Source organism: Bufo gargarizans, chromosome 2 (assembly GCF_014858855.1).
Source record: "Bufo gargarizans isolate SCDJY-AF-19 chromosome 2, ASM1485885v1, whole genome shotgun sequence".
Taxonomy (NCBI): Eukaryota; Metazoa; Chordata; class Amphibia; order Anura; family Bufonidae; genus Bufo; species Bufo gargarizans.
The window spans coordinates 171331674-171343976 of NC_058081.1; positions in this window are offsets into that span (position 1 = coordinate 171331674).

Consider the following 12303-nt stretch of genomic DNA (forward strand, 5'->3'; position numbering starts at 1 on the left):
CTATGATAGCCATTTTAATTGAAGAACATGCGCCAATTCTCTCACGTGCTGATGTTTGACATCATCCCGCTGGGTTGGCGCAGTTATGTCATCATGTCAGCACGTGCTAGAATTGACGCATTTTGTTCAATCAAGGTGGCCGCGATGGCCTCTCCGCAATCAAATGGATGAGTTATGTATTTTTTTTGTTTTAACCCCTGATTAACTCCCTTATAGACAGAATGTGACTCTCAGATGCCTTGATCAGCATTGAATGCAGCATTATTGTGCATGCTCCATATAATGGAATGCAATTAGTTACAAAGTACTTTGTAACAAATTGACTTTTTTGTTGAAGTTCGGTGAAACAGCCGAATCAAATTTTTTAAAACTTCCCTCATCACTAATGGCAACAATATGCAGTCCGCTGAGCTAATTTTCAGAACCATAATAGACACCATTTTATAGAGTCCATCATGATTCGCATGAGTCACAAACAAAAATAATAATACTATTGTAAACACAGTAAACGTGAACAAAATGCAAACAATTAAAAGACAAAATGACCTCAGTTCCTGTTAGTGCAGTTTAGAATAATTTGGTAATATTGAGTATTTTTGTCTAATGACATTCATTGTCCTCCAGCTCTCGGTTCACAGTTTACTGAGGATATGCCATGCTTCAGTGTTATTGTATTACACAGCACTTTTCATAGTTAGTACTCATGAAAATAATATTTACAGAGTGCTTTTAACTGCCCGTCATGCCATGCACTACAGGAAACCACAGAGTAACACACAAAAACATCTAGAGATATGGAACGTGCAATGTGGACAGTAAGTGCATGAAAGCACAATGATAGTTAACCTCATCTTGACAACAGCTGTCAATATGCTGTGAATAAGCAGGAAAAAGGGGTCAGCAGTAGGGATGAGCGAACTCGAACTGTATAGTTCGGGTTCGTACCGAATTTTGGGGTGTCCGTGACACGGACCCGAACCCGGACATTTTCGTAAAAGTCCGGGTTCGGGTTCGGTGTTCGTCGCTTTCTTGGCGCTTTTGTGACGCTTTCTTGGCGCTTTTTGAAAGGCTGCAAAGCAGCCAATCAACAAGCGTCATACTACTTGCCCCAAGAGGCCATCACAGCCATGCCTACTATTGGCATGGCTGTGATTGGCCAGAGCACCATGTGACCCAGCCTCTATTTAAGCTGGAGTCACATAGCGCCGCCCGTCACTCTGCTCTGATTAGCGTAGGGAGAGGTTGCGGCTGCGACAGTAGGGCGAGATTAGGCAGATTAACTCCTCCAAAGGACTTGATTAACTGATCGATCTGCAGCTGTGGATCATTGAGCTGCTGATCCTCAATTGCTCACTGTTTTTAGGCTGCCCAGACCGTTTGTCAGTCACATTTTTCTGGGGTGATCGGCGGCCATTTTGTGTCTTGTGGTGCGCCAGCACAAGCTGCGACCAAGTGCATTTAACCCTCAATGGTGTGGTTGTTTTTTGGCTAAAGCCTACATCAGGGTGAAGCTGTCACACCAAGTGCATTTAACCAGCAATAGTCTGTTCATTTTTTGGCCATATACAAAATCAGGGGCAAGCTGCGCCTGTCACCAAGTGCATTTAACCCTCAATGGTGTGGTTGTTTTTTGGCTAAAGCCTACATCAGGGTGAAGCTGTCACACCAAGTGCATTTAACCAGCAATAGTCTGTTCATTTTTTGGCCATATACTAAATCAGGGGCAAGCTGCGCCTGTCACCAAGTGCATTTAACCCTCAATGGTGTGGTTGTTTTTTGGCTAAAGCCTACATCAGGGTGAAGCTGTCACACCAAGTGCATTTAACCAGCAATAGTCTGTTCATTTTTTGGCCATATACAAAATCAGGGGCAAGCTGCGCCTGTCACCAAGTGCATTTAACCCTCAATGGTGTGGTTGTTTTTTGGCTAAAGCCTACATCAGGGTGAAGCTGTCACACCAAGTGCATTTAACCAGCAATAGTCTGTTCATTTTTTGGCCATATACAAAATCAGGGGCAAGCTGCGCCTGTCACCAAGTGCATTTAACCCTCAATGGTGTGGTTGTTTTCTGGCTAAAGCCTACATCAGGGTGAAGCTGTCACACCAAGTGCATTTAACCAGCAATAGTCTGTTTATTTTTTGGCCATATACTACATCAGGGGCAAGCTGCGCCCGTCACCAAGTGCATTTAACCCTCAGTAGTGTGGTTGGTCAAGCTGTGACACCAAGTGCATTTAACCAGCAATAGTCTGTTCATTTTTTGGCCATATACTACATCAGGGGCAAGCTGCGCCCGTCACCAAGTGCATTTAACCAGCAATAGTGTGGTTATTTTTTGGCCATATCCCAGTCTAATTCTGTCACTAAATCCATACCGGTCACCCAGCGCCTAAATACTAGGCCTCAAATTTATATCCCGCTAAATCTCTCGTTACCGCTGTCCTGTTGTAGCTGGGAAAGTTATTTAGTGTCCGTCAAAGCACATTTTTTGTTCTGGGTTGAAGTACAATTCCCAATTTAGCAATTTCATAATTTAGTGGTTTCTGCTATATCAGAGCTATTTGAAATCTATCCCTAAAAGGGTATATAATATTCAAGGTGCACATTGGGTCATTCAGAATAACTTCACACACACCCGCTACTGTGTATTTTCAAGTCTAATTCTGTCACTAAACCCATACCTGTCACCCAGCGCCTAAATACTAGGCCTCAAATTTATATCCTGCTAAATCTCTCGTTACCGCTGTCCTGTTTTAGCTGGGAAAGTTATTTAGTGTCCGTCAAAGCACATTTTTTGTTCTGGGTTGAAGTACAATTCCCAATTTAGCAATTTCATAATTTAGTGGTTTCTGCTATATCAGAGCTATTTGAAATCTATCCCTAAAAGGGTATATAATATTCAAGGTGCACATTGGGTCATTCAGAATAACTTCACACACACCCGCTACTGTGTATTTTCAAGTCTAATTCTGTCACTAAACCCATACCTGTCACCCAGCGCCTAAATACTAGGCCTCAAATTTATATCCTGCTAAATCTCTCGTTACCGCTGTCCTGTTGTAGCTGGGAAAGTTATTTAGTGTCCGTCAAAGCACATTTTTTGTTCTGGGTTGAAATACAATTCCCAATTTAGCAATTTCATAATTTAGTGGTTTCTGCTATATCAGAGCTATTTGAAATCTATCCCTAAAAGGGTATATAATATTCAAGGTGCACATTGGGTCATTCAGAATAACTTCACACACACCCGCTACTGTGTATTTCCAAGTCTAATTCTGTCACTAAACCCATACCTGTCACCCAGCGCCTAAATACTAGGCCTCAAATTTATATCCCGCTAAATCTGTCCCTAGTGCTGTAGCTGGGCGAGTTATTTAGTGTCCGTTCAAGCACATTTCTTGTTCTGGGTTGAAATACAATTCCCAATTTAGCAATTTCATAATTTAGTGGTTTCTGCTATATCAGAGCTATTTGAAATCTATCCCTAAAAGGGTATATAATATTCAAGGTGCACATAGGGTCATTCAGAATAACTTCACACACCCGCTACTGTGCATTTCCAAATCTAATTCTGTCACTAAACCCATACCTGTCACCCAGCGCCTAAATACTAGGCCTCAAATTTATATCCCGCTAAATCTCTCGTTACCGCTGTCCTGTTGTGGCTGGGAAAGTTATTTAGTGTCCGTCAAAGCACATTTTTTGTTCTGGGTTGAAATACAATTCCCAATTTAGCAATTTCATAATTTAGTCGTTTCTGCTATATCAGAGCTATTTGAAATCTATCCCTAAAAGGGTAGATCATATTGAAGGTGCACATAGGGTCATTCAGAATAACTTCACACACACGCTTCTGTGCATTTCCAAGTCTAATTCTGTCACTAAATCCATACCGGTCACCCAGCGCCTAAATACTAGGCCTCAAATTTATATCCCGCTGAATTTGAATACAATACATTGGGCCAAATAATATATTTGTTGTTGTGGTGAACCATAACAATGAGAAAAACATCTAGTAAGGGACGCGGACGTGGACATGGTCGTGGTGGTGTTAGTGGACCCTCTGGTGCTGGGAGAGGACGTGGCCGTTCTGCCACATCCACACGTCCTAGTGTACCAACTACCTCAGGTCCCAGTAGCCGCCAGAATTTACAGCGATATATGGTGGGGCCCAATGCCGTTCTAAGGATGGTAAGGCCTGAGCAGGTACAGGCATTAGTCAATTGGGTGGCCGACAGTGGATCCAGCACGTTCACATTATCTCCCACCCAGTCTTCTGCAGAAAGCGCACAGATGGCGCCTGAAAACCAACCCCATCAGTCTGTCACATCACCCCCATGCATACCAGGGAAACTGTCTCAGCCTCAAGTTATGCAGCAGTCTCTTATGCTGTTTGAAGACTCCGCTGGCAGGGTTTCCCAAGGGCATCCACCTAGCCCTTCCCCAGCGGTGAAAGACATAGAATGCACTGACGCACAACCACTTATGTTTCCTGATGATGAGGACATGGGAATACCACCTCAGCATGTCTCTGATGATGACGAAACACAGGTGCCAACTGCTGCGTCTTTCTGCAGTGTGCAGACTGAACAGGAGGTCAGGGATCAAGACTGGGTGGAAGACGATGCAGGGGACGATGAGGTCCTAGACCCCACATGGAATGAAGGTCGTGCCACTGACTTTCACAGTTCGGAGGAAGAGGCAGTGGTGAGACCGAGCCAACAGCGTAGCAAAAGAGGGAGCAGTGGGCAAAAGCAGAACACCCGCCGCCAAGAGACTCCGCCTGCTACTGACCGCCGCCATCTGGGACCGAGCACCCCAAAGGCAGCTTCAAGGAGTTCCCTGGCATGGCACTTCTTCAAACAATGTGCTGACGACAAGACCCGAGTGGTTTGCACGCTGTGCCATCAGAGCCTGAAGCGAGGCATTAACGTTCTGAACCTGAGCACAACCTGCATGACCAGGCACCTGCATGCAAAGCATGAACTGCAGTGGAGTAAACACCTTAAAACCAAGGAAGTCACTCAGGCTCCCCCTGCTACCTCTTCTGCTGCTGCCGCCTCGGCCTATTCTGCTGCTGCCGCCTCGGCCTCTTCCTCCGCCTCTGGAGGAACGTTGGCACCTGCCGCCCAGCAAACAGGGGATGTACCACCAACACCACCACCACCACCTCCGTCACCAAGCGTCTCAACCATGTCACACGCCAGCGTTCAGCTCTCCATCTCACAAACATTTGATAGAAAGCGTAAATTCCCACCTAGCCACCCTCGATCCCTGGCCCTGAATGCCAGCATTTCTAAACTACTGGCCTATGAAATGCTGTCATTTAGGCTGGTGGACACAGACAGCTTCAAACAGCTCATGTCGCTTGCTGTCCCACAGTATGTTGTTCCCAGCCGGCACTACTTCTCCAAGAGAGCCGTGCCTTCCCTGCACAACCAAGTATCCGATAAAATCAAGTGTGCACTGCGCAACGCCATCTGTGGCAAGGTCCACCTAACCACAGATACGTGGACCAGTAAGCACGGCCAGGGACGCTATATCTCCCTAACTGCACACTGGGTAAATGTAGTGGCAGCTGGGCCCCAGGCGGAGAGCTGTTTGGCGCACGTCCTTCCGCCGCCAAGGATCGCAGGGCAACATTCTTTGCCTCCTGTTGCCACCTCCTCCTTCTCGGCTTCCTCCTCCTCTTCTTCCACCTGCTCATCCAGTCAGCCACACACCTTCACCACCAACTTCAGCACAGCCCGGGGTAAACGTCAGCAGGCCATTCTGAAACTCATATGTTTGGGGGACAGGCCCCACACCGCACAGGAGTTGTGGCGGGGTATAGAACAACAGACCGACGAGTGGTTGCTGCCAGTGAGCCTCAAGCCCGGCCTGGTGGTGTGTGATAATGGGCGAAATCTCGTTGCAGCTCTGGGACTAGCCAATTTGACGCACATCCCTTGCTTGGCGCATGTGCTGAATTTGGTGGTGCAGAAGTTCATTCACAACTACCCCGACATGTCAGAGCTGCTGCATAAAGTGCGGGCCGTCTGTTCGCGCTTCCGGCGTTCACATCCTGCTGCTGCTCGCCTGTCTGCGCTACAGCGTAACTTCGGCCTTCCCGCTCACCGCCTCATATGCGACGTGCCCACCAGGTGGAACTCCACCTTGCACATGCTGGACAGACTGTGCGAGCAGCAGCAGGCCATAGTGGAGTTTCAGCTGCAGCACGCACGGGTCAGTCGCACTACAGAACAGCACCACTTCACCACCAATGACTGGGCCTCCATGCGAGACCTGTGTGCCCTGTTGCGCTGTTTCGAGTACTCCACCAACATGGCCAGTGGCGATGACACCGTTATCAGCGTTACAATACCACTTCTATGTCTCCTTGAGAAAACACTTAGGGCGATGATGGAAGAGGAGGTGGCCCAGGAGGAGGAGGAGGAGGAGGAGGAAGAGGGGTCATTTTTAGCACTTTCAGGCCAGTCTCTTCGAAGTGACTCAGAGGGAGGTTTTTGGCAACAGCAGAGGCCAGGTACAAATGTGGCCAGCCAGGGCCCACTACTGGAGGACGAGGAGGACGAGGATGAGGAGGAGGTGGAGGAGGATGAGGATGAAGCATGGTCACAGCGGGGTGGCACCCAACGCAGCTCGGGTCCATCACTGGTGCGTGGCTGGGGGGAAAGGCAGGACGATGACGATACGCCTCCCACAGAGGACAGCTTGTCCTTACCCCTGGGCAGCCTGGCACACATGAGCGACTACATGCTGCAGTGCCTGCGCAACGACAGCAGAGTTGCCCACATTTTAACCTGTGCGGACTACTGGGTTGCCACCCTGCTGGATCCACGCTACAAAGACAATGTGCCCACCTTACTTCCTGCACTGGAGCGTGATAGGAAGATGCGCGAGTACAAGCGCACGTTGGTAGACGCGCTACTGAGAGCATTCCCAAATGTCACAGGGGAACAAGTGGAAGCCCAAGGCCAAGGCAGAGGAGGAGCAAGAGGTCGCCAAGGCAGCTGTGTCACGGCCAGCTCCTCTGAGGGCAGGGTTAGCATGGCAGAGATGTGGAAAACTTTTGTCAACACGCCACAGCTAACTGCACCACCACCTGATACGCAACGTGTTAGCAGGAGGCAACATTTCACTAACATGGTGGAACAGTACGTGTGCACACCCCTCCACGTACTGACTGATGGTTCGGCCCCATTCAACTTCTGGGTCTCTAAATTGTCCACGTGGCCAGAGCTAGCCTTTTATGCCTTGGAGGTGCTGGCCTGCCCGGCAGCCAGCGTTTTGTCTGAACGTGTATTCAGCACGGCAGGGGGCGTCATTACAGACAAACGCAGCCGCCTGTCTACAGCCAATGTGGACAAGCTGACGTTCATAAAAATGAACCAGGCATGGATCCCACAGGACCTGTCCGTCCCTTGTCCAGATTAGACATTAACTACCTCCCCATAACCATATATTATTGGACTCCAGGGCACTTCCTCATTCAATCCTATTTTTATTTTCATTTTACCATTATATTGCAAGGCTACCCAAAGTTGAATGAACCTCTCCTCTGCCTGTGTGCTAGGCCTAAATATATGCCAATGGATTGTTGCAGTGGTGGCTGACGTGAAGCCTCATTCTCTGCTATGACATGCAGACTGATTCTCTGGTGACATGAAGCCAGATTGTCTGTTACGGGACCTCTCTCCTCTGCCTGGGTGCTGGGCCTGAATTTATGAAAATGGACTGTTGCAGTGGTGGGTGACGTGAAGCCTGATTCTCTGCTATGACATGCAGACTGATTCTCTGGTGACATGAAGCCAGATCCTCTGTTACGGGACCTCTCTCCTCTGCCTGGGTGCTGGGCCTAAATATCTGACAATGGACTGTTGCATTGGTGGCTGACGTGAAGCCTGATTCTCTGCTATGACATGCAGACTAATTCTCTGCTGACATGAAGCCAGATTGTCTGTTACGGGACCTCTCTCCTCTGCCTGGGTGCTGGGCCTAAATTTATGAAAATGGACTGTTGCAGTGGTGGGTGACGTGAAGCCTGATTCTCTGCTATGACATGAAGACTGATTCTCTCCTGACATGAAGCCAGATTGTCTGTTACGGGACCTCTCTCCTCTGCCTGGGTGCTGGGCCTAAATTTATGAAAATGGACTGTTACAGTGGTGGGTGACGTGAAGCCTGATTCTCTGCTATGATATGAAGACTGATTCTCTGCTGACATGAAGCCAGATTGTCTGTTACGGGACCTCTCTCCTCTGCCTGGGTGCTGGGCCTAAATTTATGAAAATGGACTCTTACAGTGGTGGGTGACGTGAAGCCTGATTCTCTGCTATGACATGAAGACTGATTCTCTGCTGACATGAAGCCAGATCCTCTGTTACGGGACCTCTCTCCTCTGCCTGGGTGCTGGGCCTAAATATCTGACAATGGACTGTTGCATTGGTGGCTGACGTGAAGCCTGATTCTCTGCTATGATATGAAGACTGATTCTCTGCTGACATGAAGCCAGATTGTCTGTTACGGGACCTCTCTCCTCTGCCTGGGTGCTGGGCCTAAATTTATGAAAATGGACTCTTACAGTGGTGGGTGACGTGAAGCCTGATTCTCTGCTATGACATGAAGACTGATTCTCTGCTGACATGAAGCCAGATCCTCTGTTACGGGACCTCTCTCCTCTGCCTGGGTGCTGGGCCTAAATATCTGACAATGGACTGTTGCATTGGTGGCTGACGTGAAGCCTGATTCTCTGCTATGATATGAAGACTGATTCTCTGCTGACATGAAGCCAGATTGTCTGTTACGGGACCTCTCTCCTCTGCCTGGGTGCTGGGCCTAAATTTATGAAAATGGACTCTTACAGTGGTGGGTGACGTGAAGCCTGATTCTCTGCTATGACATGAAGACTGATTCTCTGCTGACATGAAGCCAGATCCTCTGTTACGGGACCTCTCTCCTCTGCCTGGGTGCTGGGCCTAAATATCTGACAATGGACTGTTGTATTGGTGGCTGACGTGAAGCCTGATTCTCTGCTATGATATGAAGACTGATTCTCTGCTGACATGAAGCCAGATTGTCTGTTACGGGACCTCTCTCCTCTGCCTGTGTGCTAGGCCTAAATATATGCCAATGGATTGTTGCAGTGGTGGCTGACGTGAAGCCTGATTCTCTGCTATGACATGCAGACTGATTCTCTGGTGACATGAAGCCAGATCCTCTGTTACGGGACCTCTCTCCTCTGCCTGGGTGCTGGGCCTAAATTTATGAAAATGGACTGTTGCAGTGGTGGGTGACGTGAAGCCTGATTCTCTGCTATGACATGAAGACTGATTCTCTGCTGACATGAAGCCAGATCCTCTGTTACGGGACCTCTCTCCTCTGCCTGGGTGCTGGGCCTAAATATCTGACAATGGACTGTTGCATTGGTGGCTGACGTGAAGCCTGATTCTCTGCTATGATATGAAGACTGATTCTCTGCTGACATGAAGCCAGATTGTCTGTTACGGGACCTCTCTCCTCTGCCTGTGTGCTAGGCCTAAATATATGCCAATGGATTGTTGCAGTGGTGGCTGACGTGAAGCCTGATTCTCTGCTATGACATGCAGACTGATTCTCTGGTGACATGAAGCCAGATCCTCTGTTACGGGACCTCTCTCCTCTGCCTGGGTGCTGGGCCTAAATATATGAAAATGGACTGTTGCAGTGGTGGGTGACGTGAAGCCTGATTCTCTGCTATGACATGCAGACTGATTCTCTGGTGACATGAAGCCAGATCCTCTGTTACGGGACCTCTCTCCTCTGCCTGGGTGCTGGGCCTAAATTTATGAAAATGGACTGTTGCAGTGGTGGGTGACGTGAAGCCTCATTCTCTGCTATGACATGCAGACTGATTCTCTGCTGACATGAAGCCAGATTGTCTGTTACGGGACCTCTCTCCTCTGCCTGGGTGCTGGGCCTGAATTTATGACAATGGACTGTTGCAGTGGTGGCTGACGTGAAGCCTGATTCTCTGCTATGATATGAAGACTGATTCTCTGCTGACATGAAGCCAGATTGTCTGTTACGGGACCTCTCTCCTCTGCCTGGGTGCCGGGGCCTAAATATCTGAGAATGGACTGTTCCAGTGGTGGGTAACGGGAAGCCAGATTCTCTGCTATGATATGAAGACTGATTCTCTGCTGACATGAAGCCAGATTGTCTGTTACGGGACCTCTCTCCTCTGCCTGGGTGCTGGGCCTAAATTTATGAAAATGGACTATTACAGTGGTGGGTGACGTGAAGCCTGATTCTCTGCTATGACATGAAGACTGATTCTCTGCTGACATGAAGCCAGATTGTCTGTTACGGGACCTCTCTCCTCTGCCTGGGTGCCGGGGCCTAAATATCTGAGAATGGACTGTTCCAGTGGTGGGTGACGGGAAGCCAGATTCTCTGCTATGGAACCTCTCTCCAATTGATTTTGGTTAATTTTTATTTATTTAATTTTTATTTTAATTAATTTCCCTATCCACATTTGTTTGCAGGGGATTTACCTACATGTTGCTGCCTTTTGCAGCCCTCTAGCCCTTTCCTGGGCTGTTTTACAGCCGTTTTAGTGCCGAAAAGTTCGGGTCCCCATTGACTTCAATGGGGTTCGGGTTCGGGACGAAGTTCGGATCGGGTTCGGATCCCGAACCCGAACATTTCCGGGATGTTCGGCCGAACTTCTCGAACCCGAACATCCAGGTGTTCGCTCAACTCTAGTCAGCAGCCACTGTGGTGATATTTATGAGACACTACATGCATTCCATTTCTACAGTAGTTATACTATCTATATCAACTATGGCAGAAAATGTACTTATACAAGCATATATCTCTGAAACTGAAGCTGCTTTAGGCTTTCTATATACCCTTCCATGAGGTGATATAGACTAGTGTTGGTTGAACATCAAAGTGCTCGGGTGCCCGAGTAGAATACCTCAGGATGCTCGGGTGTTCTACAGAGCACCCGAGCACAATGAAAGTCAATGGGAGAACCAGAGCATTAAACCCGGCACCCCCGGCTCTGAAGAGGGTGTGTGTCTGGTTCACAGGAAAAAAGTCAGAAATTGATGGAAACACAAATGAAATGGCTCTGGAACAGCATGGGGAGAATGTCTGGAAGCATCTTGGACTCCCAGGTCGCTGCTGGGAACGATGTTGTCCGAGTAGTACGCCACTTTTACAGACTAACAATAATAGGCACAAAACCAAAGATAAAATTGAATTTTAGAGGAAAAATTGTTAGGAAACATTCTTTCCTGTATATTTACTTGTATATAAAGTGCAAGAGCTGCCAAAAATTAAAAGGAAGAGGAACTCCGATACAACCTGTATATCACCTAAAGGAGGGCCTCATTCACATTGTGGTACAATTGTTCAGGTAGTGGGACTCCTACACTCATAAAGCCTATGCACTAAGTGTAAGGGCTGACAAAGATTACAAGGAACCGGCACTCCAATACACCCTTTATTACACAAAAAGGAGGGCATCCTATGCACCCTTGAAAAATTATGATTGATGGCCTGCTGGTGACCCTCAAAACTATTGGAGCAAGGGCCTGCTGATCTAACCATCTAAACATTAGGGGTGAGGGCCTGCTGCTGATGTGACCATATAAAACATTAGGGGTAAGGGTCTGCTGCTGAGCTGAAATGCAAACGCTGTGAGGGGGCACGTGTGAGCATTACTACTGTGAAGAGGGCACATATCTGGCATAACTACTGTGAGGGGGTATATATCTGGGCATAACTACTGTGAGGGGGCACATATCTGGGTATAACGACTGGGAGGACGGCACATATCAGGGCATAACTACTGTGAAGAGGGCACATATCTGGGCATAACTACTGTGACGGGGCACATATCTGGGCATAACTACTGTGACGGGGCACATATCTGGGCATAACTACGGTGAGGGGGCACATATCAGGGTATAACTACTGTGAGGAGGGCACATATCAGGGCATAACTACTGTGAAGAGGGCACATATCAGGGCATAACTACTGTGAGGGGGCACAAGTGAGCATTACTTCTGTGGAGAGGGCACATATCTGGCATAACTACTGTGAGGGGGCACATATCTGGGCATAACTACTGTGAGGGGGCACATATCAGGGTATAACTACTGTGAGGAGGGCACATATCAGGGCATAACTACTGTGAAGAGGTCACATATCTGGGCATAACTAATGTGAGGGGGCACATATCTGGGCATAACTACTGTGAGGGGGCACATATCTGGGCATAACTACTGTGAGGGGGAATGTATGAGCATTAC